This window comes from Grampus griseus (genome assembly GCF_964374135.1).
Source record: "Grampus griseus genome assembly, chromosome: 14".
NCBI classification, from domain to species: Eukaryota; Metazoa; Chordata; class Mammalia; order Artiodactyla; family Delphinidae; genus Grampus; species Grampus griseus.
The window spans coordinates 25,309,416-25,326,802 of NC_139008.1; positions in this window are offsets into that span (position 1 = coordinate 25,309,416).

Sequence of the window (17,387 nt, forward strand, 5' to 3'; positions counted from 1 at the left end):
ACCGTCCCCGTCCCCTAACCGTAACCCTAGCCCGAACCCTAACCCTAACCCTTCCCCGAAGCCTGAGCCTCACCCGGCCCCTAATCCTAAACCGTACGCTAACGCTAACCCGCGCCCTCACACGTACGCTCCCCCTAAAGCGTTGGCATACCCTCACCTGGACCCTAAACCGTCCCCGTCCCCTAACCCTAACCCTAGGACGAACCCTAACCCTAAGCCTTCCCCGAAGCCTGACCCTCACCCGTCCCCTAATCCTAACCCGTACGCTAACGCAAACCCGCGCCCTCACACGTACGCTCCCCCTAAAGCGTTGTCGTACCCTCACCTGGACCCTAAACCGTCCCCGTCCCCTAACCCTAACCCTAGCCCGAACCCTAACCCTAACACTTCTCCAAAGCCTGACCCTCACCCGTCCCCTAATCCTAACCCGTAAGCTAACGCTAACCCGCGCCCTCACACGTACGCTCCACATAAAGTGTTGTCGTACCCTCACCTGGACCCTAAACCGTCCCCGTCCCCTAACCCTAACCCTAGCCCGAACCCTAACCCTAACCCTTCCCCGAAGCCTGAACCTCACCCGTCCCCTAATCGTAAACCGTACGCTAACGCTAACCCGCGCCCTCACACGTACGCTCCCCCTAAAGCGTTGTCGTACCCTCACCTGGACCCTAAACCGTCCCCGTCCCCTAACCCTAACCCTAGCCCGAACCCTAACCCTAACCCTTCCCCGAAGCCTGACCCTCACCCAACCTCTAATGCTAACCCGTACGGTAACGATAACCCGCGCCCTCACACGTACACTCCCCCTAAAGCGTTGTCATACCCTCACCTGGACCCTAAACCATCCCCGTCCCCTAACCCTAACCCTAGCCCGAAGGCTAACCGTAACCCTTCCCCGAAGCCTGACCCTCACCGGTCCCCTAATCCTAACCCGTACGCTAACGCTAAACCGCGGCCTCACACGTACGCTCCCCCTAAAGCATTCTCGTACCCTCACCTGGACCCTAAACCGTCCCCGTCCCCTAACCCTAACCCTAGCCCGAACCCTAACCCTAACCCTTCCCCGAAGCCTGACCCTCACCCGTCCCCTAATCCTAACCCGTACGCTAACGCTAACCCGCGCCCTCACACGTACGCTCCCCCTAAAGCGTTTTCGTACCCTCACCTGGAACCTAAACCGTCCCCGTCCCCTAACCCCAACCCTAGCCCGAAGCCTAACCCTAACCCTTCCCCGAAGCCTGACCCTCATCCTTCCCCTAATGCTAACCCGTACGCTAACGCTAACCCACGCCCTCACACGTACGCTCCCCCTAAAGCGTTGTCGTACCCTCACCTGGAACCTAAAACGTCCCCGTCCCCTAACCCTAACCCTAGCCCGAACGCTAACGGTAACCCTTACGCGAAGCCTGACCCTCACCCGTCCCCTAATCCTAACCCGTACGCTAACGCTAACCCGCGCCCTCATACGTACACTCCCCCTAAAGCGTTGTCGTACCCTCACCTAGACCCTAAACCGTCCCCGTCCCCTAACCCTAACCCTAGCCCGAAGCCTAACACTAACACTTCCCCGAAGCCTGACCCTCACCCATCACCTAATCCTAACCCGTACGCTAACGCTAACCCGCGCCCTCACACGTACGCTCCCCCTAAAGCGTTGTCGTACCCTCACCTGGACCCTAAACCTTCCCCATCCCCTAACCCTAACCCTAGCCCGAAGCCTAACCCTAACCCTTCCCCGAAGCCTGACCCTCACCCGTACCCTAATCCTAACCCGTACGCTAACGCTAACCCGCGCCCTCACACGTACGCTCCCCCTAAAGCGTTGTCGTACCCTCACCTGGAACCTAAACCGTCCCCGTCCCCTAACCCTAACCCTAGCCCGAATGCTAACGGTAACCCTTCCCCGAAGCCTGACCCTCACCCGTCCCCTAATTCTAACCCGTACGCTAACGCTAACCCGCGCCCTCACACGTACGCTCCACCTAAAGTGTTGTCGTACCCTCACCTGGACCCTAAACCGTCCCCGTCCCCTAACCCTAACCCTAGCCCGAACCCTAACCCTAACCCTTCCCCGAAGCCTGAACCTCACCCGTCCTCTAATCGTAAACCGTACGCTAACGCTAACCCGCGCCCTCACACGTACGCTCCCCCTAAAGCGTTGTCGTACCCTCACCTGGACCCTAAACCGTCCCCGTCCCCTAACCCTAACCCTAGCCCGAACCCTAACCCTAACACTTCTCCAAAGCCTGACCCTCACCCGTCCCCTAATCCTAACCCGTAAGCTAACGCTAACCCGCGCCCTCACACGTACGCTCCACCTAAAGTGTTGTCGTACCCTCACCTGGACCCTAAACCGTCCCCGTCCCCTAACACTAACCCTAGCCCGAACCCTAACCCTAACCCTTCCCCGAAGCCTGAACCTCACCCGTCCCCTAATCGTAAACCGTACGCTAACGCTAACCCGCGGCCTCACACGTACGCTCCCCCTAAAGTGTTGTCGTACCCTCACCTGGACCCTAAACCGTCCCCGTCCCCTAACCCTAACCCTAGCCCGAACCCTAACCCTAACCCTTCCCCGAAGCCTGACCCTCACCCATCGTCTAATGCTAACCCGTACGGTAACGATAACCCGCGCCCTCACACGTACACTCCCCCTAAAGCGTTGTCATACCCTCACCTGGACCCTAAACCATCCCCGTCCCCTAACCCTAACCCTAGCCCGAAGGCTAACCGTAACCCTTCCCCGAAGCCTGACCCTCACCGGTCCCCTAATCCTAACCCGTACGCTAACGCTAAACCGCGGCCTCACACGTACGCTCCCCCTAAAGCATTCTCGTACCCTCACCTGGACCCTAAACCGTCCCCATCCCCTAACCCTAAACCTAGCCCGAACGCTAACCCTAACACTTCCCCGAAGCTGACCCTCACCCGTCCCGTAATCCTAACCCGTACGCTAACGCTAACCCGCGCCCTCACACGTACGCTCCCCCTAAAGCGTTTTCGTACCCTCACCTGGAACCTAAACCGTCCCCGTCCCCTAACCCTAACCCTAGCCCGAAGCCTAACCCTAACCCTTCCCCGAAGCCTGACCCTCATCCTTCCCCTAATGCTAACCCGTACGCTAACGCTAACCCACGCCCTCACACGTACGCTCCCCCTAAAGCGTTGTCGTACCCTCACCTGGAACCTAAAACGTCCCCGTCCCCTAACCCTAACCCTAGCCCGAACGCTAACGGTAACCCTTACGCGAAGCCTGACCCTCACCCGTCCCCTAATCCTAACCCGTACGCTAACGCTAACCCGCGCCCTCATACGTACACTCCCCCTAAAGCGTTGTCGTACCCTCACCTAGACCCTAAACCGTCCCCGTCCCCTAACCCTAACCCTAGCCCGAAGCCTAACACTAACACTTCCCCGAAGCCTGACCCTCACCCATCACCTAATCCTAACCCGTACGCTAACGCTAACCCGCGCCCTCACACGTACGCTCCCCCTAAAGCGTTGTCGTACCCTCACCTGGACCCTAAACCTTCCCCATCCCCTAACCCTAACCCTAGCCCTAAGCCTAACCCTAACCCTTCCCCGAAGCCTGAACCTCACCCGTCACCTAATCCTAACCGGCACGCTAACGCTAACCCGCGCCCTCACACGTACGCTCCCCCTAAAGCGTTGTCGTACCCTCACCTGGACCCTAAACCGTCCCCGTCCCCTAACCCTAACCCTAGCCCGAAGCCTAACCCTAACCCTTCTCCGAAGCCTGATCCTCACCCGTCCCCTAATCCTAACCCGTACTCTAACGCTAACCCGCGCCCTCACGCGTACGCTCCCCCTAAAGCGTTGTCGTACCCTCACCTGTACCATAAACCGTCCCCGTCCCCTAACCGTAACCCTAGCCCGAACCCTAACCCTAACACTTCCCCGAAGCCTGAGCCTCACCCGTCCCCTAATCCTAAACCGTACGCTAACGCTAACCCGCGCCCTCACACGTACGCTCCCCCTAAAGCGTTGGCATACCCTCACCTGGACCCTAAACCGTCCCCGTCCCCTAACCCTAACCCTAGCCCGAACCCTAACCCTAAGCCTTCCCCGAAGCCTGACCCTCACCCGTCCCCTAATCCTCACCCGAACGCTAACGCTAACCCGCGCCCTCACACGTACGCTCCCCCTAAAGCGTTGTCGTACCCTCACCTGGACCCTAAACCGTCCCCGTCCCCTAACCCTAACCCTAGCCCGAACCCTAACCCTAACACTTCTCCAAAGCCTGACCCTCACCCGTCCCCTAATCCTAACCCGTAAGCTAACGCTAACCCGCGCCCTCACACGTACGCTCCACCTAAAGTGTTGTCGTACCCTCACCTGGACCCTAAACCGTCCCCGTCCCCTAACACTAACCCTAGCCCGAACCCTAACCCTAACCCTTCCCCGAAGCCTGAACCTCACCCGTCCCCTAATCGTAAACCGTACGCTAACGCTAACCCGCGCCCTCACACGTACGCTCCCCCTAAAGTGTTGTCGTACCCTCACCTGGAACCTAAACCGTCCCCGTCCCCTAACCCTAACCCTAGCCCGAACCCTAACCCTAACCCTTCCCCGAAGCCTGACCCTCACCCATCGTCTAATGCTAACCCGTACGGTAACGATAACCCGCGCCCTCACACGTACACTCCCCCTAAAGCGTTGTCATACCCTCACCTGGACCCTAAACCATCCCCGTCCCCTAACCCTAACCCTAGCCCGAAGGCTAACCGTAACCCTTCCCCGAAGCCTGACCCTCACCGGTCCCCTAATCCTAACCCGTACGCTAACGCTAAACCGCGGCCTCACACGTACGCTCCCCCTAAAGCATTCTCGTACCCTCACCTGGACCCTAAACCGTCCCCATCCCCTAACCCTAACCCTAGCCCGAACCCTAACCCTAACACTTCCCCGAAGCTGACCCTCACTCGTCCCGTAATCCTAACCCGTACGCTAACGCTAACCCGCGCCCTCACACGTACGCTCCCCCTAAAGCGTTGTCGTACCCTCACCTGGAACCTAAACCGTCCCCGTCCCCTAACCCTAACCCTAGCCCGAAGCCTAACCCTAACCCTTCCCCGAAGCCTGACCCTCATCCTTCCCCTAATGCTAACCCGTACGCTAACGCTAACCCACGCCCTCACACGTACGCTCCCCCTAAAGCGTTGTCGTACCCTCACCTGGAACCTAAAACGTCCCCGTCCCCTAACCCTAACCCTAGCCCGAACGCTAACGGTAACCCTTACGCGAAGCCTGACCCTCACCCGTCCCCTAATCCTAACCCGTACGCTAACGCTAACCCGCGCCCTCATACGTACACTCCCCCTAAAGCGTTGTCGTACCCTCACCTAGACCCTAAACCGTCCCCGTCCCCTAACCCTAACCCTAGCCCGAAGCCTAACAGTAACAATTCCCCGAAGCCTGACCCTCACCCATCACCTAATCCTAACCCGTACGCTAACGCTAACCCGCGCCCTCACACGTACGCTCCCCCTAAAGCGTTGTCGTACCCTCACCTGGACCCTAAACCTTCCCCATCCCCTAACCCTAACCCTAGCCCGAAGCCTAACCCTAACCCTTCCCCGAAGAATGACCCTCACCCGTACCCTAATCCTAACCAGTACGCTAACGCTAACCCGCGCCCTCACACGTACGCTCCCCCTAAAGCGTTGTCGTACCCTCACCTGGAACCTAAACCGTCCCCGTCCCCTAACCCTAACCCTAGCCCGAATGCTAACGGTAACCCTTCCCCGAAGCCTGACCCTCACCCGTCCCCTAATTCTAAACCGTACGCTAACGCTAACCCGCGCCCTCACACGTACGCTCCCCCTAAAGCATTGTCGTACCCTCACCTGGACCCTAAACCGTCCCCGTCCCCTAACCCTAACCCTACCCCGAACCCTAACCCTAAACCATCCCCGAAGCCTGACCCTCACCCGTCACCTAATCCTAACCCGTACGCTAACGCTAACCCGCGCCCTCACACGTACGCTCCCCCTAAAGCGTTGTCGTACCCTCACCTGGACCCTAAACCGTCCCCGTCCCCTAACCCTAACCCTAGCCCGAACCCTATCCCTAACCCTTCCCCGAAGCTTGAAACTCACCCGTCCCCTAATCCTAACCCGTACGCTAACGCTAACCCGCGCCCTCACACGTACGCTCCCCCTAAAGCGTTGTCGTACCCTCACCTGGACCCTAAACCGTCCCCGTCCCCTAACCCTAACCCTAGCCCGAAGCCTAACCCTAACCCTTCCCCGAAGCCTGACCCTCACCCGTCCCCCAATCCTAACCCGTACGCTAACGCTAACCCGCGCCCTCACAGGTACGCTCCCCCTAAAGCGTTGTCGTACCCTCACCCGGACCCTAAACCGTCCCCGTCCCCTAACCTTAAACCTAGCCCGCACCCTAACCCTAACACTTCTCCGAAGCCTGACCCTCACCCGTTCCCTAATCCTAACCCGTAAGCTAACGCTAACCCGCGCCCTCACACGTATGCTCCACCTAAAGTGTTGTCGTACCCTCACCTGGACCCTAAACCGTCCCCGTCCCCTAACCCTAACCCTAGCCCGAACCCTAACCCTAACCCTTCCCCGAAGCCTGAACCTCACCCGTCCCCTAATCGTAAACCGTACGCTAACGCTAACCCGCGCCCTCACACGTACGCTCCCCCTAAAGTGTTGTCGTACCCTCACGTGGACCCTAAACCGTCCCCGTCCCCTAACCCTAACCCTAGCCCGAACCCTAACCCTAACCCTTCCCCGAAGCCTGACCCTCACCCGTCCCCTAATCCTAACCCGTACGCTAACGCTAACCCGCGCCCTCACACGTACGCTCCCCCTAAAGCGTTGGCATACCCTCACCTGGACCCTAAACCATCCCCTTCCCCTAACCCTATCCCTAGCCCGAACCCTAACCCTAACCCTTCCCCGAAGCCTGACCCTCACCCGTCCCCTAATCCTAACCCGAAAGCTAACGCTAACCCGCGCCCTCACACGTACGCTCCACCTAAAGTGTTGTCGTACCCTCACCTGGACCCTAAACCGTCCCCGTCCCCTAACCCTAACCCTAGCCCGAACCCTAACCCTAACCCTTCCCCGAAGCCTGAACCTCACCCGTCCTCTAATCGTAAACCGTACGCTAACGCTAACCCGCGCCCTCACACGTACGCTCCCCCTAAAGTGTTGTCGTACCCTCACCTGGACCCTAAACCGTCCCCGTCCCCTAACCCTAACCCTAGCCCGAACCCTAACCCTAACCCTTCCCCGAAGCCTGACCCTCACCCATCGTCTAATGCTAACCCGTACGGTAACGATAACCCGCGCCCTCACACATACACTCCCCCTAAAGCGTTGTCGTACCCTCACCTTGACCCTAAACCGTCCCCGTCCCCTAACCCTAACCCTAACCCGAAGCCTAACCCTAACCCTTCCCCGAAGCCTGACCCTCATCCTTCCCCTAATGCTAACCCGTACGCTAACGCTAACCCACGTCCTCACAAGTACGCTCCCCCTAAAGCGTTGTCGTACCCTCACCTGGAACCTAAACCGTCTCCGTCCCCTAACCCTAACCCTAGCCCGAACGCTAATGGTAACCCTTACGCGAAGCATGACCCTCACCCGTCGTCTAATGCTAACCCGTACGCCAACGCTAACCCGCGCCCTCACACGTACGCTCCCCCTAAAGCGTTGGCGTACCCTCACCTGGACCCTAAACCGTCCCCGTCCCCTAACCCTAACCCTAGCCCGAAGCCTAACCCTAACACTTCCCCGAAGCCTGACCCTCACCCGTCCCCTAATCCTAACCCGAACGCTAACGCTAACCCGCGCCCTCACACGTACGCTCCCCCTAAAGCGTTGTCGTACCCTCACCTGGACCCTAAACCGTCCCCATCCCCTAACCCTAACCCTAGCCCGAACCCTAACCCTAACCCTTCCCCGAAGCCTGTCACTCACCCGTCCCCTAATCCTAACCCGTACGCTAACGCTAACCCGCGCCCTCACACGTACGCTCCCCCTAAAGCGTTGTCGTAACCTCACCTGGACCCTAAACCGTCCCCGTCCCCTAACCCTAACCCTAGCCCGAACCCTAACCCTAACCCTTCCCCGAAGCCTGACCCTCACCTGTCCCCTAATCCTAACCCGTACGCTAACGCTAACCCGCGCCCTCACACGTACGCTCCCCCTAAAGTGTTGTCGTACCCTCACATGGACCCTAAACCGTCCCCGTCCCCTAACCCTAACCCTAGCCCGAACCCTAACCCTAACCCTTCCCCGAAGCCTGACCCTCACCCGTCCCCTAATCCTAACCCGTACGCTAACGCTAACCCGCGCCCTCACACGTACGCTCCCCCTAAAGCGTTGTCGTACCCTCACCTGGACCGTAAACCGTCCCCGTCCCCTAACCCTAACCCTAGCCCGAACCCTAACCCTAACCCTTCTCCGAAACCTGACCCTCACCCGTCCCCTAATCGTAACCGTACGCTAACGCTAACCTGCGCCCTCACACGTACGCTCCCCCTAAAGCGTTGTCGTACCCTCACCTGTACCCTAAACCGTCCCCGTCCCCTAACCCTAACCCTAGCCCGAACCCTAACCCTAACACTTCCCCGAAGCCTGACCCTCACCCGTCCCCTAATCCTAAACCGTACGCTAACGCTAACCCGCGCCCTTACACGTACGCTCCCCCTAAAGTGTTGGCGTACCCTCACCTGGACCCTAAACCGTCTCCGTCCCCTAACCCTAACCCTAGCCCGAACCCTAACCCTAACCCTTCGCCGAAGCCTGACCCTCACCCGTCCCCTAATCCTAACCCGTACGCTAACGCTAACCCGCGCCCTCACACGTACGCTCCCCCTAAAGCGTTGTCGTACCCTCAGCTGGAACCTAAACCGTCCCCGTCCCCTAACCCTAACCCTAGCCCGAACGCTAACGGTAACCCTTCCCCGAAGCCTGACCCTCACCCGTCCCCTAATCCTTACCCGTACGCTAACGCTAACCCGCGCCCTCACACGTACGCTCCCCCTAAAGCGTTGGCGTACCCTCACCTGGACCCTAAACCGTCCCCGTCCCCTAACCCTAACCCTAGCCCGAACCCTAACCCTAACCCTTCCCCGAAACCTGACCCTCACCCATCGTCTAATGCTAACCCGTACGGTAACGATAACCCGCGCCCTCACACGTACACTCCCCCTAAAGCGTTGTCGTACCCTCACCTGGACCCTAAACCGTCCCAGTCCCCTAACCCTAACCCTAGCCCGAAGGCTAACCGTAACCCTTCCCCGAAGCCTGACCCTCACCGGTCCCCTAATCCTAAACCGTACGCTAACGCTAACCCGCGCCCTCACACATACGCTCCCCCTAAAGCATTGTCGTACCCTCACCTGGATCCTAAACCGTCCCCGTCCCCTAACCCTAACCCTAGCCCGAACCCTAACCCTAACCCTTCCCCGAAGCCTAACGCTCACCCGTCGTCTAATGCTAACCCGTACGGTAACGCTAACCCACACCCTCACACGTACGCTCCCCCTAAAGCGTTGTCAAACCCTCACCTGGACCCTAAACCGTCCCCGTCCACTAACCCTAACCCTAGCCCGAACCCTAACCCTAACACTTCCCCGAAGCCTGACCCTCACCCGTCCCCTAATCCTAACCCGTACGCTAACGCTAACCCGCGCCCTCACACGTACGCTCCCCCTAAAGCGTTTTCGTACCCTCACCTGGAACCTAAACCGTCCCCGTCCCCTAACCCTAACCCTAGCCCGAAGCCTAACCCTAACCCTTCCCCGAAGCCTGACCCTCATCCTTCCCCTAAGGCTAACCCGTACGCTAACGCTAACCCACGCCCTCACACGTACGCTCCCCCTAAAGTGTTGTCGTACCCTCACCTGGAACCTAAAACGTCCCCGTCCCCTAACCCTAACCCTAGCCCGAACGCTAACGGTAACCCTTACGCGAAGCCTGACCCTCATCCGTCCCCTAATCCTAACCGGCACGCTAACGCTAACCCGCGCCCTCACACGTACGCTCCCCCTAAAGCATTGTCGTACCCTCACCTGGACCCTAAACCGTCCCCGTCCCCTAACCCTAACCCTACCCCGAACCCTAACCCTAACCCTTCCCCGAAGCCTGACCCTCACCCGTCACCTAATCCTAACCGGCACACTAACGCTAACCCGCGCCCTCACACGTACGCTCCCCCTAAAGCGTTGTCGTACCCTCACCTGGACCCTAAACCGTCCCCGTCCCCTAACCCTAACCCTAGCCCGAAGCCTAACCCTAACCCTTCTCCGAAGCCTGACCCTCACCCGTCCCCTAATCCTAACCCGTACTCTAACGCTAACCCGCGCCCTCACGCGTACGCTCCCCCTAAAGCGTTGTCGTACCCTCACCTGTACCCTAAACCGTCCCCGTCCCCTAACCGTAACCCTAGCCCGAACCCTAACCCTAACCCTTCCCCGAAGCCTGACCCTCACCCGTCCCCTAATCCTAACACGTACGCTAACGCTAACCCATGCCCTCACACGTACGCACCCCCTAAAGCGTTGTCGTACCCTCACCTGGACCCTAAACCGTCCCCGTCCCCTAACCCTAACCCTAGCCCGAACCCTAACCCTAAAACTTCTCCGAAGCCTGACCCTCACCCGTCCCCTAATCCTAAACCGTAAGATAACGCTAACCCGCGCCCTCACACGTACGCTCCACCTAAAGTGTTGTCGTACCCTCACCTGGACCCTAAACCGTCCCCGTCCCCTAACCCTAACCCTAGCCCGAACCCTAACCCTAACCCTTCCCCGAAGCCTGAACCTCACCCGTCCCCTAATCGTAAACCGTACGCTAACGCTAACCCGCGCCCTCACACGTACGCTCCCCCTAAAGTGTTGTCGTACCCTCACCTGGACCCTAAACTGTCCCCATCCCCTAACCCTAACCCTAGCCCAAACCCTAACCCTAACTCTTCCCCGAAGCCTGACCCTCATCCATCGTCTAATGCTAACCCGTACGGAAACGATAACCCGCGCCCTCACACGAACACTCCCCCTAAAGCGTTGTCGTACCCTCACCTGGACCCTAAACCATCCCCGTCCCCTAACCCTAACCCTAGCCCGAAGGCTAACCGTAACCCTTCCCCGAAGCCTGACACTCACCGGTCCCCTAATCCTAACCCGTACGCTAACGCTAACCCGCGCCCTCACACGTACGCTCCCCCTAAAGCATTGTCGTACCCTCACCTGGACCCTAAACCGTCCCCGTCCCCTAACCCTAACCCCAGCCCGAACCCTAACCCTAACCCTTGCTCGAAGCCTAACCCTCACTCGTCGTCTAATGCTAACCCGTACGCTAACGCTAACCCGCATCGTCACACGTACGCTCCCCCTAAAGCGTTGTCGTACCCTCACCTGGACCCTAAACCGTCCCCGTCCCCTAACCCTAACCCTAGCCCGAACCCTAACCCTAACACTTCCCCGAAGCCTGACCCTCACCCGTCCCGTAATCCTAACCCGTACGCTAACGCTAACCCACGCCCTCACACGTACGCTCCCCCTAAAGCGTTTTCGTACCCTCACCTGGAACCTAAACCGTCCCCGTCCCCTAACCCTAACCCTAGCCCGAAGCCTAACCCTAACCCTTCCCCGAAGCCTGACCCTCACCCGTCCCCTAATCCTAACCCGTACGCTAACGCTAACCCGCGCCCTCACACGTATGCTCCCCCTAAAGCGTTGTCGTACCCTCACCTTGACCCTAAACTGCCCCGTCCCCTAACCCTAACCCTAGCCCGAACCCTAACCCTAACCCTTCCCCGAAGCCTGACCCTCATCCTTCCCCTGATGCTAACCCGTACGCTAACGCTAACCCACGCCCTCACACGTACGCTCCCCCTAAAGCGTTGTCATACCCTCACCTGAAACCTAAACCGTCCCCGTCCCCTAACCTTAACCCTAGCCCAAACCCTAACACTAACCCTTCCCCGAAGCCTGACCCTCACACGTCCCCTAATCCTAACCCATACGCTAACGCTAACCCGCGCCCTCACACGTACGCTCCCCCTAAAGCATTGGCGTACCCTCACCTGGACCCTAAACCGTCCCCGTCCCCTAACCCTAACCCTAGCCCGAACCCTAACCCTAACCCTTCCCCGAAGCCTGACCCTCACCCGTCCCCTAATCCTAACCCGTACGCTAACGCTAACCCGCGCCCTCACACGTACGCTCCCCCTAAATCGTTGTCGTACCCTCACCTGGACCCTAAACCGTCCTCGTCCCCTAACCCTAGCCCAAACCCTAACCCTAACACTTCCCCGAAGCCTGACCCTCACCCGTCCCGTAATCCTAACCCGTACGCTAACGCTAACCCGCGCACTCACACGTACGCTACCCCTAAAGCGTTGTCGTACCCTCACCTGGACCCTAAACCGTCCCCGTCCCCTAACCCTAACCCTAGCCCGAACCCTAACCCTAACCCTTCCCCGAAGCCTGACCCTCACCCGTCCCCTAATCCTAACCCGTACGCTAACGCTAACCCGCGCCCTCACACGTACGCTCCCCCTAAAGCGTTGTCGTACCCTCACCTGGACCCTAAACCGTCCCCATCCCCTAACCCTAACCCTAGCCCGAAGCCTAACCCTAACCCTTCTCCGAAGCCTGACCCTCACCCGTCCACTAATCCTAACCCGTACGCTAACGCTAACCTGCGCCCTCACACGTACGCTCCCCCTAAAGCGTTGTCGTACCCTCACCTGTACCCTAAACCGTCCCCGTCCCCTAACCCTAACCCTAGCCCGAACCCTAACCCTAACCCTTCCCCGAAGGCTGACCCTCACCCGTCCCCTAATCCTAAACCGTACGCTAACGCTAACCCGCGCCCTCACACGTACGCTCCCCCTAAAGCGTTGTCGTACCCTCACCTGGACCCTAAACCGTCCCCGTCCCCTAACCCTAACCCTAGCCCGAACCCTATCCCTAACCCTTCCCCGAAGCCTGACCCTCACCCGTCCCCTAATCCTAACCCGTACGCTAACGCTAACCCGCGCCCTCACACGTACGCTCCCCCTAAAGCGTTGTCGTACCCTCACCTGGACCCTAAACCGTCCCCGTCCCCTAACCCTAACCCTAGCCCGAACCCTAACCCTAACACTTCCCCGAAGCCTGACCCTCACCCGTCCCGTAATCCTAACCCGTACGCTAACGCTAACCCGCGCCCTCACACGTACGCTCCCCCTAAAGCGTTGTCGTACCCTCACCTGGACCCTAAACCGTCCCCGTCCCCTAACCCTAACCCTAGCCCGAACCCTAACCCTAACCCTTCCCCGAAGCCTGACCCTCACCCGTCCCCTAATCCTAAGCCGTACGCTAACGCTAACCCGCGCCCTCACACGTATGCTCCCCCTAAAGCGTTGTCGTACCCTCACCTTGACCCTAAACCGTCCCCGTCCCCTAACCCTAACCCTAGCCCGAAGCCTAACCCTAACCCTTCCCCGAAGCCTGACCCTCACTCGTCGTCTAATGCTAACCCGTACGGTAACGCTACCCCGCACCCTCACACGTACGCTCCCCCTAAAGGGTTGTCGTACCCTCACCTGGACCCTAAACCGTCCCCGTCCCCTAACCCTAACCATAGCCCGAAGCCTAACCCTAACCCTTCTCCGAAGCCTGACCCTCACCCGTCCCCTAATCCTAACCCGTACACTAACGCTAATCCGCGCCCTCACGCGTACGCTCCCCCTAAAGCGTTGTCGTACCCTCACCTGTACCCTAAACTGTCCCCGTCCCCTAACCCTAACCCTAGCCCGAACCCTAACCCTAACCCTTCCCCGAAGCCTCACCCTCACCCGTCCCCTAATCCTAAGCCGTACGCTAACGCTAACCCGCGCCCTCACACGTATGCTCCCCCTAAAGCGTTGTCGTACCCTCACCTTGACCCTAAACCGTCCCCGACCCCTAACCCTAACCCTAGCCCGAAGCCTAACCCTAACCCTTCCCCGAAGCCTGACCCTCATCCTTCTCCAATGCTAACCCGTACGCTAACGCTAACCCACGCCCTCACACGTACGTTCCCCCTAAAGCGTTATCGTACCCTCACCTGGAACCTAAAACGTCCCCGTCCCCTAACCCTAACCCTAGCCCGAACGCTAACGGTAACCCTTACGCGAAGCCTGACCCTCACCCGTCCCCTAATCCTAACCCGTACGCTAACGCTAACCCGCGCCCTCACACGTACGCTCCCCCTAAAGCGTTGTCGTACCCTCACCTGGACCCTAAACCGTCCCCGTCCCCTAACACTAACCCTAGCCCGAAGCCTAACACTAACACTTCGCCGAAGCCTGACCCTCACCCATCACCTAATCCTAACCCGTACGCTAACGCTAACCCGCGCCCTCACACGTACGCTCCCCCTAAAGCGTTGTCGTACCCTCACCTGGACCCTAAACCTTCCCCATCCCCTAACCCTAACCCTAGCCCGAAGCCTAACCCTAACCCTTCCCCGAAGCCTGACCCTCACCCGTACCCTAATCCTAACCCGTACGCTAACGCTAATCCGCGCCCTCACACGTACGCTCCCCCTAAAGCGTTGTCGTACCCTCACCTGGAACCTAAACCGTCCCTGTCCCCTAAACCTAACCCTCGCCCGAATGCTAACGGTAACACTTCCCCGAAGCCTGACCCTCACCCGTCCCCTAATTCTAACCCGTACGCTAACGCTAACCCGCGCCCTCACACGTACGCTCCCCCTAAAGCGTTGTCGTACCCTCACCTGGAACCTAAACCGTCCCTGTCCCCTAACCCTAACCCTACCCCGAACCCTAACCCTAACCCTTCCCCGAAGCCTGACCCTCACCCGTCACCTAATCCTAACCGGCACGCTAACGCTAACCCGCGCCCTCACACGTACGCTCCCCCTAAAGCGTTGTCGTACCCTCACCTGGACCCTAAACCGTCCCCGTCCCCTAACCCTAACCCTAGCCCGAAGCCTAACCCTAACCCTTCTCCGAAGCCTGACCCTCACCCGTCCCCTAATCCTAACCCGTACTCTAACGCTAACCCGCGCCCTCACGCGTACGCTCTCCCTTAAGCGTTGTCGTACCCTCACCTGTACCCTAAACCGTCCCCGTCCCCTAACCGTAACCCTAGCCCTAACCCTAACCCTAACCCTTCCCCGAAGCCTGACCCTCACCCGTCCCCTAATACTAAGCCGTACGCTAACGCTAACCCGCGCCCTCACACGTACGCTCCCCCTAAAGCGTTGGCATACCCTCACCTGGACCCTAAACCGTCCCCGTCCCCTAACCCTAACCCTAGCCCGAACCCTAACCCTAACCCTTCCCCGAAGCCTGAACCTCACCCGTCCCCTAATCGTAAACCGTACGCTAACGCTAACCCGCGCCCTCACACGTACGCTCCCCCTAAAGTGTTGTCGTACCCTCACCTGGACCCTAAACCGTCCCCGTCCCCTAACCCTAACCCTAGCCCGAACCCTAACCCTAACCCTTCCCCGAAGCCTGACCCTCACCCGTCCCCTAATCCTAACCCGTACGCTAACGCTAACCCGCGCCCTCACACGTACGCTCCCCCTAAAGCGTTGTCGTACCCTCACCTGGACCGTAAACCGTCCCCGTCCCCTAACCCTAACCCTAGCCCGAACCCTAACCCTAACCCTTCTCCGAAACCTGACCGTCACCCGTCCCCTAATCGTAACCGTACGCTAACGCTAACCTGCGCCCTCACACGTACGCTCCCCCTAAAGCGTTGTCGTACCCTCACCTGTACCCTAAACCGTCCCCGTCCCCTAACCCTAACCCTAGCCCGAACCCTAACCCTAACACTTCCCCGAAGCCTGACCCTCACCCGTCCCCTAATCCTAAACCGTACGCTAACGCTAACCCGCGCCCTCACACGTACGCTCCCCCTAAAGTGTTGGCGTACCCTCACCTGGACCCTAAACCGTCTCCGTCCCCTAACCCTAACCCTAGCCCGAACCCTAACCCTAACCCTTCGCCGAAGCCTGACCCTCACCCGTCCCCTAATCCTAACCCGTACGCTAACGCTAACCCGCGCCCTCACACGTACGCTCCCCCTAAAGCGTTGTCGTACCCTCAGCTGGAACCTAAACCGTCCCCGTCCCCTAACCCTAACCCTAGCCCGAACGCTAACGGTAACCCTTCCCTGAAGCCTGACCCTCACCCGTCCCCTAATCCTTACCCGTACGCTAACGCTAACCCGCGCCCTCACACGTACGCTCCCCCTAAAGCGTTGTCGTACCCTCACCTGTACCTTAAACCGTCCCCGTCCCCTAAACCTAACCCTAGCCCGAACCCTAACCCTAACCCTTCCCCGAAGCCTGACCCTCACCCGTCCCCTAATCCTAAACCGTACGCTAACGCTAACCCGCGCCCTCACACGTACGCTCCCCCTAAAGCGTTGGCGTACCCTCACCTGGACCCTAAACCGTCCCCGTCCCCTAACCCTAACCCTAGCCCGAACCCTAACCCTAACCCTTCCCCGAAACCTGACCCTCACCCATCGTCTAATGCTAACCCGTACGGTAACGATAACCCGCGCCCTCACACGTACACTCCCCCTAAAGCGTTGTCGTACCCTCACCTGGACCCTAAACCGTCCCAGTCCCCTAACCCTAACCCTAGCCCGAAGGCTAACCGTAACCCTTCCCCGAAGCCTGACCCTCACCGGTCCCCTAATCCTAAACCGTACGCTAACGCTAACCCGCGCCCTCACACATACGCTCCCCCTAAAGCATTGTCGTACCCTCACCTGGATCCTATACCGTCCCCGTCCCCTAACCCTAACCCTAGCCCGAACCCTAACCCTAACCCTTCCCCGAAGCCTAACGCTCACCCGTCGTCTAATGCTAACCCGTACGGTAACGCTAACCCGCACCCTCACACGTACGCTCCCCCTAAAGCGTTGTCAAACCCTCACCTGGACCCTAAACCGTCCCCGTCCACTAACCCTAACCCTAGCCCGAACCCTAACCCTAACACTTCCCCGAAGCCTGACCCTCACCCGTCCCCTAATCCTAACCCGTATGCTAACGCTAACCCGCGCCCTCACACGTACGCTCCCCCTAAAGCGTTTTCGTACCCTCACCTGGAACCTAAACCGTCCCCGTCCCCTAACCCTAACCCTAGCCCGAAGCCTAACCCTAACCCTTCCCCGAAGCCTGACCCTCATCCTTCCCCTAAGGCTAACCCGTACGCTAACGCTAACCCACGCCCTCACACGTACGCTCCCCCTAAAGTGTTGTCGTACCCTCACCTGGAACCTAAAACGTCCCCGTCCCCTAACCCTAACCCTAGCCCGAACGCTAACGGTAACCCTTACGCGAAGCCTGACCCTCACCCGTCCCCTAATCCTAAGCCGT